We start from the raw sequence: 12272 nt of genomic DNA on the forward strand, positions 1-12272 counted from the left end.
GACAATCGGGGACATTCTTCCCAACAAGCGTTTCTTTATTTAGCTTGCAAGAATTTATGGAGCACAAAAGATCCTTTCATAGCAAGACAACAAATGAAAGTAAAAAAAAGAAATGTTAACCATCGATGTATGGTCCATTATCCTATCTGTGCACTTGATTTTCAGCAGGACAGAACTGCCGGGCATGAGAACATAGTGGAATTGGCACGTAATGTGAGGGCATGATACAAGCAAGGCACTGAAGCTGTGGGAAAGTATTTCAGAAAAACAAAAATAAGTGAGTAGCCATGATTCCACTTTCAGTCTGTTCCACATGTGAATTGACTCCAGCAGCTGGGCTGACTCTTGTTTTCCTAGTTCTTGTTCACATCACTGGCAGGGTCCATTGAAGTGATCGATTTGTGATGTGACAGAGAGGAGAGTCTCAACTTCCAGCTCCGAGTGCCCACGACTGACTTCCAGGTTGTGGGAAGAGAAATGGGGAGACTTGGAGGAAAGTGTGACCCACAGGCAAGCGCCGTCTGGGCGCATTCTACCAGAGGGGGGCCGGATGCCCTGCAGGGCACTGCTTCTTCCAGCCGCCCTTCCCGCAGCCGCAGCCACGGCAGTCACCACAACTTCCACAGCCACCGCACCCCATGGTGTCAGTAGAGAGGACTTGGGAGAGGTGAGGAGAAGAGGGAGACTCGGGGTGAGGGAGGTCTGATGTTTGCCTCTTCCCTGGGGTCCCTTAAATACTGTATCTGGGGGTTTCGCACAAGACACTGCTCACTCTCCCTCCTTGTTTTGACCAGAGGGATGTTTATTTCCTGTTACTTCCTCATGAGCAGACAGGACTTAATTCTCCTTCAATTTCAGATAAATTACCTTTGCTTTCAAAGGAATCAGAACTGGGGCGCCTGGGTGGCGCAGTCGGTTAAGCGTCCGACTTCAGCCAGGTCACGATCTCGCGGTCCGGGAGTTCGAGCCCCGCGTCAGGCTCTGGGCTGATGGCTCGGAGCCTGGAGCCTGTTTCCGATTCTGTGTCTCCCTCTCTCTCTGCCCCTCCCCCGTTCATGCTCTGTCTCTCTCTGTCCCAAAAATAAATAAAAACGTTGAAAAAAAAAAATTCAAAGGAATCAGAACTGAAATAGATAATAAAACACTGCTCCCCCCCCCCAATACATCTGCCTGTGAGTGCAATTCTTTTTTGTTTGTTTTTTGCTTTTTTTTTTTTGAAAGAGAGACAAGCGAGGGAGGGGCAGAGAGAGAGAGTGAGAGAGAGAGAGAATGGATCCCACGAAGGCTCCATTGTAAGAATTTCTTACATAGTCTTGGCACAGAGCCTAATGAGGGGCTTGATCCCATGACTGTGAGACCATTACCAGAGCTAACATCAAGAGTAGGATGCTTTATCTACTCAGCCACCCAGACCCCCCTCAAGTAAAATTCCTTTGGTTAGTATCAGATGATCTAAACCATGGAGATTCATCTTTCTCTCTTCTTTGGCAGATCTTAGCCTCTCAGGGAGAGATACCCGACTGGCATTTTTTCTTATCTTTTGTCTTACCCTAACTATTTGTATTTTATGTACATTATCTTGTCTAATCGCTCTTTAAAAGTCCATGAATTTGGTATATAAAGTCTCTATTCAAATGGGCTTTATATTCAAATAATCTAGGGTGTGCTGTCCTATGTGTCTCCATTTGGGAAATTGGCACTAACATAGCAGAGGTAATTAGAAGTCCTGGAGGGGAAAAAAGTTTGAAAAGAAAGCAAATCAATTTTCAGCAATGGAAGAATTTCTTACATATCAAATAGAAAATGTAATTTGAAAAATCCATTCAAGGGCTCCCGGGTGGCTCCATCGGTTAAGTGTCCAACTCTTGACTTGGGCTCAGGTCATGATCTCAGTCATGAGATTGACCCCTGTGTCGGGCTCTGCGCTGACAGTGTGGAGCCTGCTTGGGATTTTCTCTCTCTCTCCGCCCCTTCCCTGCTCACGTGCTTTCTCTTTCTCTCAAAACAAACAAACAAATAAATATTTCAAAAAGACCCATGCAAAATAGCAATAAAATTATAACAGTGCTTAACCCCAAAGACGTGCAAGATATTTAGAAAGAAAATTATTAAATTGTGTTGAAGGACATAAAAGAGGAAATAAATGGAGAAACGTCCTAGGTTTATGGATGGGAATTCTCAATATCTAAACAATGTTGTGATGGTCAGTTTCCTGTATCTCCTTGCTTGGGCTAAGGGATGCCCAGATATCTGATAAGACATCTTTTTCTGAGTGTGTTTAGCATTGAGATTAGCATTGAGAGCAGTGGACTGAGCGAAGAAGACAGCTTCATCAGTGGGTGTGGGCATCATGCAATCCACTGAGGATTTGGCTGGGACGCAAAGGCAGAAGAAGCGTGTGGGGAATGAGCTTAGGAATTCCCTGAGCTTGCACCGATGGGTTAACAAGGCAGAAAGTAAGAGAAAGCCACAGGATGTACGCATCCAAGATTAGGCAAGCAAGATTAGGTAAACAGGGCAAAGGCCCCCAGTATAGGACAAAGGTATAGGAATAGGAAATCTCAGGGTGAAAACATCCAAGATGAGGTCAACAAGATTAGAGATTCAGGGCAGAAGTGCCCCCCAATTTAGTACAATAGCAGAAATCTGCTTTCACAGGAAGGAAGGACGAAATTAGGTGAACTGGTAAACAGGGCTATAGACCCCTGCGGGGGCGAAGTTGCCCAGAGCGGAGCTAATTAGCAAAAGAAAGGTGCCTGGTTGACCCAGGGGTAGCATGTTCTGTCTGTCTTGTCCCCTAGTGTCCCCTAGGCAAGTTTAGGTAAACAGAGGTGGCGCCTCACGTCTGCTGTTAACAACCATCTGCCCGGCACCAGGACTTTGTTGTGTATTGACCCAAACCCCTAACACCACATATCTTCAACACCCCCTTTCCCTCACACCCGTGAGGTAATGTTCACAGTTTCATTGTCTATTTGCACACGTCCATCGCGCTTGTAAGCCTTCTGATCCTAATAAAAACAAAGCAAGGACACTTACTCGGGGCTCTTGTCTCCTCTCGGACATTAGCCTCTCTCGCATTTCTACCCTGTGTTCGCTCTCTTGCTGGACAAGAGAGAACCCCAGACCCAGAGTCTGCGACAGAAGGGCAAATTTGCTCTTTGCTTGAGCTGGGACATCCATCGTCCCCTGCCCTCGGATTTCAGACTCAGACCAAATGACATGAGTGGCTCTTCTGATTCGCCAGCTTGAGGGTGGCAGATGGTGGCACTTCTCAGCCCCATGTGACGTGATCCAATTCCTATAGTAAATCTATGTGCCTGTATCTACACCCAGCTATCCTATTGGTCCTGTTTCTCTGCAGAACATTTGATGAATAGAGATGTTACCCCTTCCCAAAATAAGTAACAAATTCATTGCGATTCTGCTAAAAACCCTAAGAGATTTTTTAACAGACCGAGCCACCCAGGCGCCCCTCCTAAGAGATTTTTTAAAACATGGTCTCTTTTCACTGTTTCTTTATTCACTGTTTTTATTCAAAAAATTTTTTTAGTTTATTTATTTTGAGAGACAGCACACGCAGGAGAGGGGGGCAGAGAGAAGGAGAGACAGAATTCCAAATAGGCTGTGCACAATAAGCACAGAGCCCGATGCAGGGCTTGAACCCAGGAACCTTGAGATCCTGACCTGAGCCAAGATCAAGAGTCAGATGCTTAACTGACTGAACCACCCAAGTGCCCCTCATTGTTCACTTTTTAAAAAAAAATGTAACAGCTTCTCCTAAAATCTGTTTGACAAAACAAAAGGCAAAGAATGTCAAATATAGTTTTTGTTTGTTTGTTTGTTTGTTTTTAAGAAGAATGAGGAGAGAAGTTCACCTATTAGATATTGGGACTAATTCTAAAGCTATGATCATTAAAACAGTATGATATTCTGTTACTGAGACAGAGAGACTAGTGGACAGGAACTGAGAGCCCCGAGATGAAATCACACAAATTTTGGAATTTGGTATATGGCAGAAACATTACAAATCAGGAGAAGATCCTAGCCATTCAATATTGGTACTGAAATACTAGGCTATCCATGTGGATACAAATAATATGAGCGTCCTTCATACTATACATTAAAATAAATTCCAGATCTGGGGCACCTGGGTGGCTCAACTGGGTAAGCCTCCAGCTTCGTCGGCTCAGGTTATGATCTCGAGGTCTGTGAGTTTATGCCCCACGTTGGTCTTGGTGCTGACAGCTCAGAGCCTGGAGCCTGCTTCGATTCTGGGTCGCCCCCTCTCTCTGCCCCCCCACCGCACACTCTCATGCTCTCTCTCCCAAAAATAAATCAACATTAAAGAAAGAAAGAAGTTCCAGATGATTTTAAGATCAAAAAGTGAAAAGCAAAACTTGACATTTTCGGAAGATGTGGAAAATTCTCTTTATGACTTCAAATTGGTAAAGTATTTCTTAAAATATAAAAGGAATAGATTAAGGACAAAATACATGAAAAAGAAGAAAACGTCTTTACAAAATGATGCTGAAAACAAAAGTCAAAACCAGTCACAGGCTAAGGAGAAAATCAGTTTTAAAAAGGGAAACAACAGAAAATGCGTAAAGGATATTAACTGAGGAGTCACAGAAGACACAGCTTGACATGTGATAAGAAGCTCAATGCTACTAATGATCAGAAAGGTAGAAATGAAGGCCACACTGCGGTACCTTTTGTATCCACCTGATTATCAAAGTGTTCAAGTCTGATAATAGCAGATATCAGTGAGGATGCTGGAATTTTCATACAACATTGGGTGGGAATAATTCACTACAACCAATTTGCAGAGCAGTTCAGCAGCATCTGGTCAGGGTAAAGATGTACGTTACCCGTTTATTCATTTACATCAGTGTGATTTCATGGAAAGAATGATCCTATTCTATTCAATGAGGTATCATCTGTTCCTGTCATCGTTCTGATGCTCAAGTTGTCCTACATTTTTTTCCAGTAGCCACACCTTCAAGCTGGCTCTTGTACCTTTTAAAAATATCTCTGTCATTTTCTGAGTATCAACTTAGATTCTGGCACAAGATGTTCACGGCCCATTTCATCCTTTCCCAGCCCCAGACCCGGAATCAGCCTTTCTTCCAAAGAGTCTGGTTCCTTTTATTGGAGAATGGTGTTGAGAATCCAAGATCGGGGCGCAGGTATGACCATTGCTAAGATATTTTTCTAGACCTACAGTCATTTCTGCTATAACACAACATGTGTGTTCCACCAAATTGTAGAGCTGTACAAAATCACACGATTAAAAACCACAGGGCTTATGGGGTTGGGGAACAGCACTCAAAAAACTTAATCACTGACTTGTTTTCAAAATAAAAATTGTACATGATTTTACACATATGTTTAAAGTATATAAATCCTGGGACAACTGGGTGGCTCGGTCGGTTAATCGTCCAACTTCGGCTCAGGTCATGATCTCACGGTTCGTGAGTTTGAGCCCTGCGTCGGGCTCTGTGCTGACAGCTCGGAGCCTGGACCTTACTTCGGATTTTTTTCTCTCCCTCTCTCTCTGCCCTTCCTTGCTCACACTCTGTTTCTCTCAAAAATAAACAACAACAACAAAAAATCTATAAATCCTATCAGAAATGTGGCACTCTACCTTGAAAAAGATGTGAAATTTGCTTGTGGAAGGGAGGTCTGAGAAGGATTGCGGCTTGTGTTATTGTCAAGGGATGGAAGGGGGAAGATCTGAAATGGGAGAGAGAGTTGGGACTGCAAGTGCAGATGAGTGTAGCTCAGAATATAGGGCACCCAGGAGGCTGGTCATTAGTTGTCTGAAGTGTGTGTGTGTGTGTGTGTGTGTGTGTGTGTGTGTGTGTTAGCTGGATGCAGCTTTCTATATTTACCTGGCGTTTCTTATGGGCAAAGCCCTGCAGAGGCAAAGAATTTGCATTCTGCTCAAATTATTCCCCCATGTATCAATCTCCTTGGAATAAACTTCTTCCAGCCCTATTGAGGTATAATTGACAAATACAAAATTATGTATTTAAGGTGTACAATGTGATGATGTGATATATGTACACATTGTAAAACGATCACCATAACCCAGTTAATTAACACATACATCGTCTCACTTAGGTACCCTTTTTTTTCTCTTTTTGCGTTGAGAACAGTTAAGACGAACTCTTTTAAGCAAATTTCAAGGACGCAATACAGTCTTATTAACTATGGTCACCATGTTGTGCATGAGATCCCCAGACCTTACTCATCTAACTGAAACTTCCCACCCTTCGATGAACATCTCCCCTTCGTCCCCTTCCCTCGGCCCCTGGAAACCACCTTTCTATTCCCTGCTTCCATGAGTTTGACTTTTTTAGATTCCGTACTTAAGTGAGAACATGCAGTATTTGTCTTTCTATGTCTGGCTTATTTCACTTAGCATAATGTCCTCCTTGGAACAAATCTGCATTTTTAAAACAAGTGTTATAGCAGAACTGACTGTATTATATACCAGGACTGATGCTAGGTGTTGGGAGTTTAATTAACTGATCTTCTGTATGTTTTCCGCTTGGCCTTCTGTTCTAGAGCTTTTCATATTACATTATTATGGGTTACTTCTGTCTCTTTTTGATGGCCTTGACAGGCTCCGTTAAGAGCAGTTTTCCCTCTTATTCACCTCACTTCCCCTGACGGCTACACAATGTCTGGAATGTAGGAGACAATTACTACACTTTTGGCAAACTGACCCAAAGAAGGATGAAGGGTGGGCCTTTCTTTTGTGGTGCTGTCCATTTAGAGCTGGCTCTTCACTGAAGTGGCCGTTCACCATGTACGGCAATTTAAATTTAGATTAATCGAAATTAAGTAAGTCAAGAAGGTTTGTTCTTCGGCCTCATTAGTCGTATTTTAAGTACTCAGCAGCCACATGTGGTAAGTGGCTACCATATTGGCCAGCCTCAGAACAGAACACTTCCTTCATTGCCAAAAGTCTGTTGGTCAGTGTTGGTCTCGACTCCGGTGGATAAAGAGTTGTAGCTCCCTAATTATCCAGATCACTGTCAGAAGACCTGGTGATGCCCTCCACCTTCCCATGAAAGTGAGAAAAAGATGATCCCACATTTGGGAAAATATTACTGAAAACGTTTCCGACTGGGGGTGCCTGGATGGCTCAGTCGGTTAAGTGTCCGACTCTGGCTCAGGTCATGATCACAGGGGTCATGAGTTTGAGCTCTGCATTGGGCTCTCTGCTGTCAGTGCAGACCCCACTTCAGATCCTCTGTCTGTCTGTCTGTCTCTCTCTCTCTCTCTGCCCCTCCCCCACTCTCTTTGTCTCTCAAAAATAAACATGTAAAAAATAAAATAAGAACTATAAAAATATCTGATTTTTCTGAAGAAGACTTTTAGCCTGAAATGTTTTCTCTTTTTTTAAAAAATGTTTATTTTTGAGAGAGAGAGAGGGAGGGAGGGAGGGAGGGAGTGGGGGAGGAGCGGAGAGAGGGGTGGGGACAGAGGATCCAAAGTGGGCTGTGTGCTGACAGCAGAGAGCTCAGTGCGGGGCTGGAACTTGTAAACCGTGAGATCATGACCTGAGCTGAAGTCAGGCACTTAACTGACTGAGCCACCCAGGTGCCTCGGAAAAATCAGATTTTACTTTTTTTCATTTTGATTTTTTTTAATGTTTATTTTATTTTGAGGGAGAGAGAGACAGAGAGGGAGGGGGGAAGGGGGGGCAGAGAGAGAGGGAGAGAGGATCCCCAGCAGGCTCGTGCTGTCAGCGCAGAGCCTGATGCAGGGCTCAATCTCATGAACCGTGAGATCATGACTTGAGCAGAAATCAGGAGCCAGAGACATTCAACCGACTGAGCCACCCAGGTGCCCCCAAAAATCAGATTTTGAAAGAAGGTTGATCTATGTAATAAAACGTACAGCATTCAACAAAGGAGTCAATAAGCTATAAAGGAAGTGACCTTTTCTGGAAGAGACAGCACCAAGGAAGTCTATACGCCGACTCTCGAGCCTCTCGAACAGTCATGTTTTGCAAAGTAGACTTGGAGGACGAGTGGCAAAATGATTAGGAGAGAAACAGAACCTTGCCTCACCGATGCCAAGAGAGAAGGGCGTGTCAAGAAAGAGTGATTTGCCAACTGCCCAATGCTGAGAAATGACCTTGTAAATTGCCTGGAGAACATACCTTGGACTTAACCACATGGAGACCGTCTGGGACTTGAGTTAGAGCATTCCCAGTGAAGCTGTCCTCTAGGGAGGAGTGGAGAATTTCTGGAGTCCTCGGTGGTGGTATTTATTGATTATAGTAAGCGAACACACCGTAACACCCAGGATACACCCTATCATCCCCAGTTATGTTTTTGAATAATGCATATGCGTATGCACAAAGTTCTGGAAGAAAATTAGAGTGAACAGTAGTTATTCCAGTAAGGTGTGACGGTGGGTAATATTTATTTTCTTTGTATTTCTGCGCATTTTCCAAACTTTCTACAATGAACATGTATAGCTTTCATGATCAGAAAAAGCAAAAATTATATTAAATATGCATACATGTGTTATTAAGTTATCAGTAATTATGTTTAGCGAAATCATGGGTAATATTTTGTTTCTACATATTTCATGATTTATATATTAAAAAATATATAAATCTCTTATGTATTAAAAGATTGCCAATGCATTTTACTATATATAATCTTATGCATGCTGTGCTGACTGTCCTATCCCACGTTCTTGATCCCCACTGAATCCCTATTTTATTTCATTTGTCCCCAGCTTTATTGAGGTAAAATTGACAAAATTAGAAGATATTTAAGTTTACAGGATGATGATTTGATATAGCTACACAGTGTCAAAGGTCAATCCTTATTTTCTAATGTCACTGCGCTCATGCCTGTCATCTAGAGGGTATTGGGATGATGCTTTCTGCAAGTGTGGGTGTCAAGGACAGGAGAGACAAGAGGCAGGAGCAGGAGGCAGACTGGGCCTAACAGAGGTGTTTCCTTGCTTGAGGGTGGGAGAGATGCCATCCTAAAGGATGTGATGCTTGGGGTGCCTGGGTAGCTCCACAGGTTAAGCATCCGACTCTTGGTTTCGGCTCAGGTCATGATCTCATGGTTTTGTGGGTTCCAGTCCCGCATCGGGCTCTGCACTGACAGTACAGAGCCTGCTTGGGACTCTCTCTCTCTCCCTCTCTCTCTCCCCTTTCCCCTTCCCCTTGTGCTGTCCCTGTCTCTCTCAAAATAAATTTTTTTAAAAAATCCTTAAAAAAAAAATAAAGGTTTTGATGCTGATGAGAAGGGTCTAGAAAGCAGAAGGGGTTCATTGCTGTGTCTGTAGTGCCTACAGTAGGTGGGCACTTAGTAGGTGCTGAACAAAGGAGATTTGTGGAGGGAGAAGGTGCATGAAAAAGGAGATTCAAAAGGCCAGAAGGGTGGTCTTCAGAGCACAGAGGGAGGGGCCGGCCAGTGACGGGAGGAGTAGGGGGAGCACCACCATCGTTATAAGTCAAGGTAAGAAGGAGAGAGACGGCACTGAGTCAGGCAACTTTATAGATTCTATGGTAGGAAGTGCCTTCTCAGAGTGAAGGAGGAGGCATCTGGCATCTGAAGAAAGGGGACAAGATTGGAAGTGGTCATTGCCAGAGGAAGAAGGGGAGCCGAGCTGATGAGAGAAGAGAGGTGAGTGCAGAGGAGGACGGGATGGAGGGTCCCACTAGTTCCCAGAATGCCTTCCACAGGGGCGCTCCCAGATCTCAGCCCCCTCCTGCGTCGCCATTGTCCTCCTACTCAACACCATTTCTGCCTGTTTTCCTTGTCTTGTTCTCTCCTTCCTTTGTTGTGATGGAATGAAGACACAGCCGAAGGTTGGAAGAAAGAAAGATCAGTTTCATTTGGAGGGATTGCGCAAGGCTAACACTTGAACTGTGTCTTTAAAAACGAACAGAATTTCAGGGGTGGAACTTCGGCTAACAACACAGTCACAAGGGACGTTTGGAAGGATAAAAGTTCAAGTAATGATTGTACGGCTGCTGTATTTCCTTAGTAAAAGCAAAAAGGTCTGAGTCACAGGAGGGATCTAGGGTGTGCTCTGTGTTGCCACCTTCATCCCACGGGGCTTTTGCTCTGTGGATACGGTTCCTTCTTCTGCAGGGTGTTCCCTGCTGAGTCTTGCCTATTTCATTGCTCTTGTCTCTGTCTTAATTTCTAAGTGCTTCGCACACCGTGCAGCACATAGTGCCTGCACCATAAAGATTAACTACTAGTCCTAATGGTATTAATTCCCAAGCTCTCCCTTCTCGTGTAGGCTTGGGTTACTCTAGAGCCCCCGACAGACGATTAGGCTGCAAAGCAAATTGGAGTCAGATTGTTACTGGTGAGTCTGGACTTTAGTTTAAAGACAATCAGCTGAGGACTGTTGAGTAACAACAAAATGTGCACCACTGGAAAATATAGCAGCAGAAGGTAGGATTTTTTTTTTAATATAGAAACAATAAAGTTTTATTAAATGGCATTGAGCCATTGTTGTACCATATACTAACCATGTGTAGGGATTTATTATACTTGATGAGGCTAAAGTCAATAGTTGGGTGCATTTTTAAGTGGTTTCTTTCCTCAGGGGCCCAAATTTTCCAAAGCTCTGTTCTGGGGGTCTTCGGTGTGTGGCTCAAGGACCCAGGCGGGGCCCTGAGGCTGGTAAGACCATCCTTTTCAATTGCGCATCTGCGCAAGGCTGGGTTTTCTTTATGCATTTTGATCAAAACCACACCGTACAACAGTTTCTTTTTTTTTTTTTTTTTTTTTTTTTTTTCAACGTTTATTTATTTTTGGGACAGAGAGAGACAGAGCATGAACGGGGGAGGGGCAGAGAGAGAGGGAGACACAGAATCGGGAACAGGCTCCAGGCTCCGAGCCATCAGCCCAGAGCCTGACGCGGGGCTCGAACTCACGGACCGCGAGATCGTGACCTGGCTGAAGTCCGACGCTTAACCGACTGTGCCACCCAGGCGCCCCTGTACAACAGTTTCAACACAGAAGGTAGATAATGAGAATCCAGGCATCTTTGACTAAGTCAGACATTAAAGAGGTTTGCAGAAGTGTAAAACAATGTCACTGTGTTCACTAAATTTGGGGGAAAATGTAGTGCTTTCTCCCCCCCAAAAAAGTGCTATTTATGTGAGCAAGTCATGGGCTGTTAGTGTTATTTTTAGATTAATGCAAACACTCTGAGGTCAGCCAATCAGAGGAGGGAGTCTCTGGGGACAGAGGAACTTCCTTCTGAATGCTCACCTCCTCGTCACCTTATGGTCTGGTGTGTGACTGGGACTAAATGTACACACGTGACTCATGCACAGAGAATTAATCACAAGGCAGGGCGCTAAGGTCCCGAAGATGAATCCGGGGACCGTGGGCTTCTCCACTGAGAATGATTTTTCTAATTGCAGTCAGGCTTCCCTATCCCAGGTAGGAGAGGTAGAAGTATCTTCTAGTCTAGATGTATGTAGCCTCTTTGATCTGTGACATACAGACCAGGGGTAGAAAGAGTGGATGTTGCAAGTTTTGTTTGTTTTTTTTTTAACATTTATTTATTTTTGAGAGACAGAGGCAGAGCACAAGTGGGGGGAGGGGCGGAGAAAGAGAGAGAAGAGAGAGAGACGCAGCATCCGAATCAGGCTCCAGGCTCTGAACTGTCAGCACAGAACCGGACGTGGAACTCAAACCCACGAACCGTGAGATCGTGACACGAGCCGAAGTGGGCCGCTTAACCGACTGGGCCACCCAGGTGCCCCGGCAACTTACCTCCTTTATTTAAGGTTCTATGTTCTCTTCCTCCCGCTGAAAGGACCCCTAAGAATTTTCCTGAAAGAGGTGTCAAGGGAGATAACAATTCCCCTGCGGAGATACTAGCGAGCAAGGCGAACAGTGGCCAGATGGGTCTCCTCCGGCTCATCTATTCCAAGACCAGCTATATTTGAAAACGGGCTAGCTGGGTTCTTTGCTAAATATTCCCACTGGGTGAAACAGAGATAAATTTACTTAAACGGAAAATATGTGACTTAATGGGACTAAAGGTGTCAGGAAATAAACAGGAAGGGCCTGAAGTTTTCCTATAGGAACTGAAATAAACGACAGGGAAGTGGTCACATGTCTTCCCCCGCCCACCTCCTGGGTTGGTATATAATCCCCTCCCCCAGCAGGAGGCGGCACCAGACCTCCCTCACCTCCTGAGTCTCCCTCCTCCTCTCTCCTGAGTCCTCTCTGCCGACACCATGGGGTGCTGTG

At 44.5% G+C, this 12272-nt stretch overlaps 1 protein-coding gene across 8 annotated transcripts in view; it reads left to right on the top strand.

Annotated features, from left to right (window-relative positions):
- LOC147578718 (uncharacterized) overlaps positions 1–12272 on the top strand; it is a 33689-nt gene that overhangs the window by 6341 nt on the left and 15076 nt on the right. The window contains exon 1 of one of the 8 annotated variants that reach the window (XM_086719827.1): positions 9477–9671. The exons of the other annotated variants lie outside the window; for them this stretch is intronic. The gene's annotated coding sequence lies outside the window, so the exon portion shown is untranslated. Of the gene's footprint in view, positions 1–9476; positions 9672–12272 lie in introns of those variants that run through there. 8 annotated transcript variants of the gene reach the window in all.

Source organism: Puma concolor, chromosome C1 (genome assembly GCF_028749965.1).
Source record: "Puma concolor isolate L17-30 chromosome C1, mPumCon1.1.hap2, whole genome shotgun sequence".
In the NCBI taxonomy this organism is placed as follows: domain Eukaryota; kingdom Metazoa; phylum Chordata; class Mammalia; order Carnivora; family Felidae; genus Puma; species Puma concolor.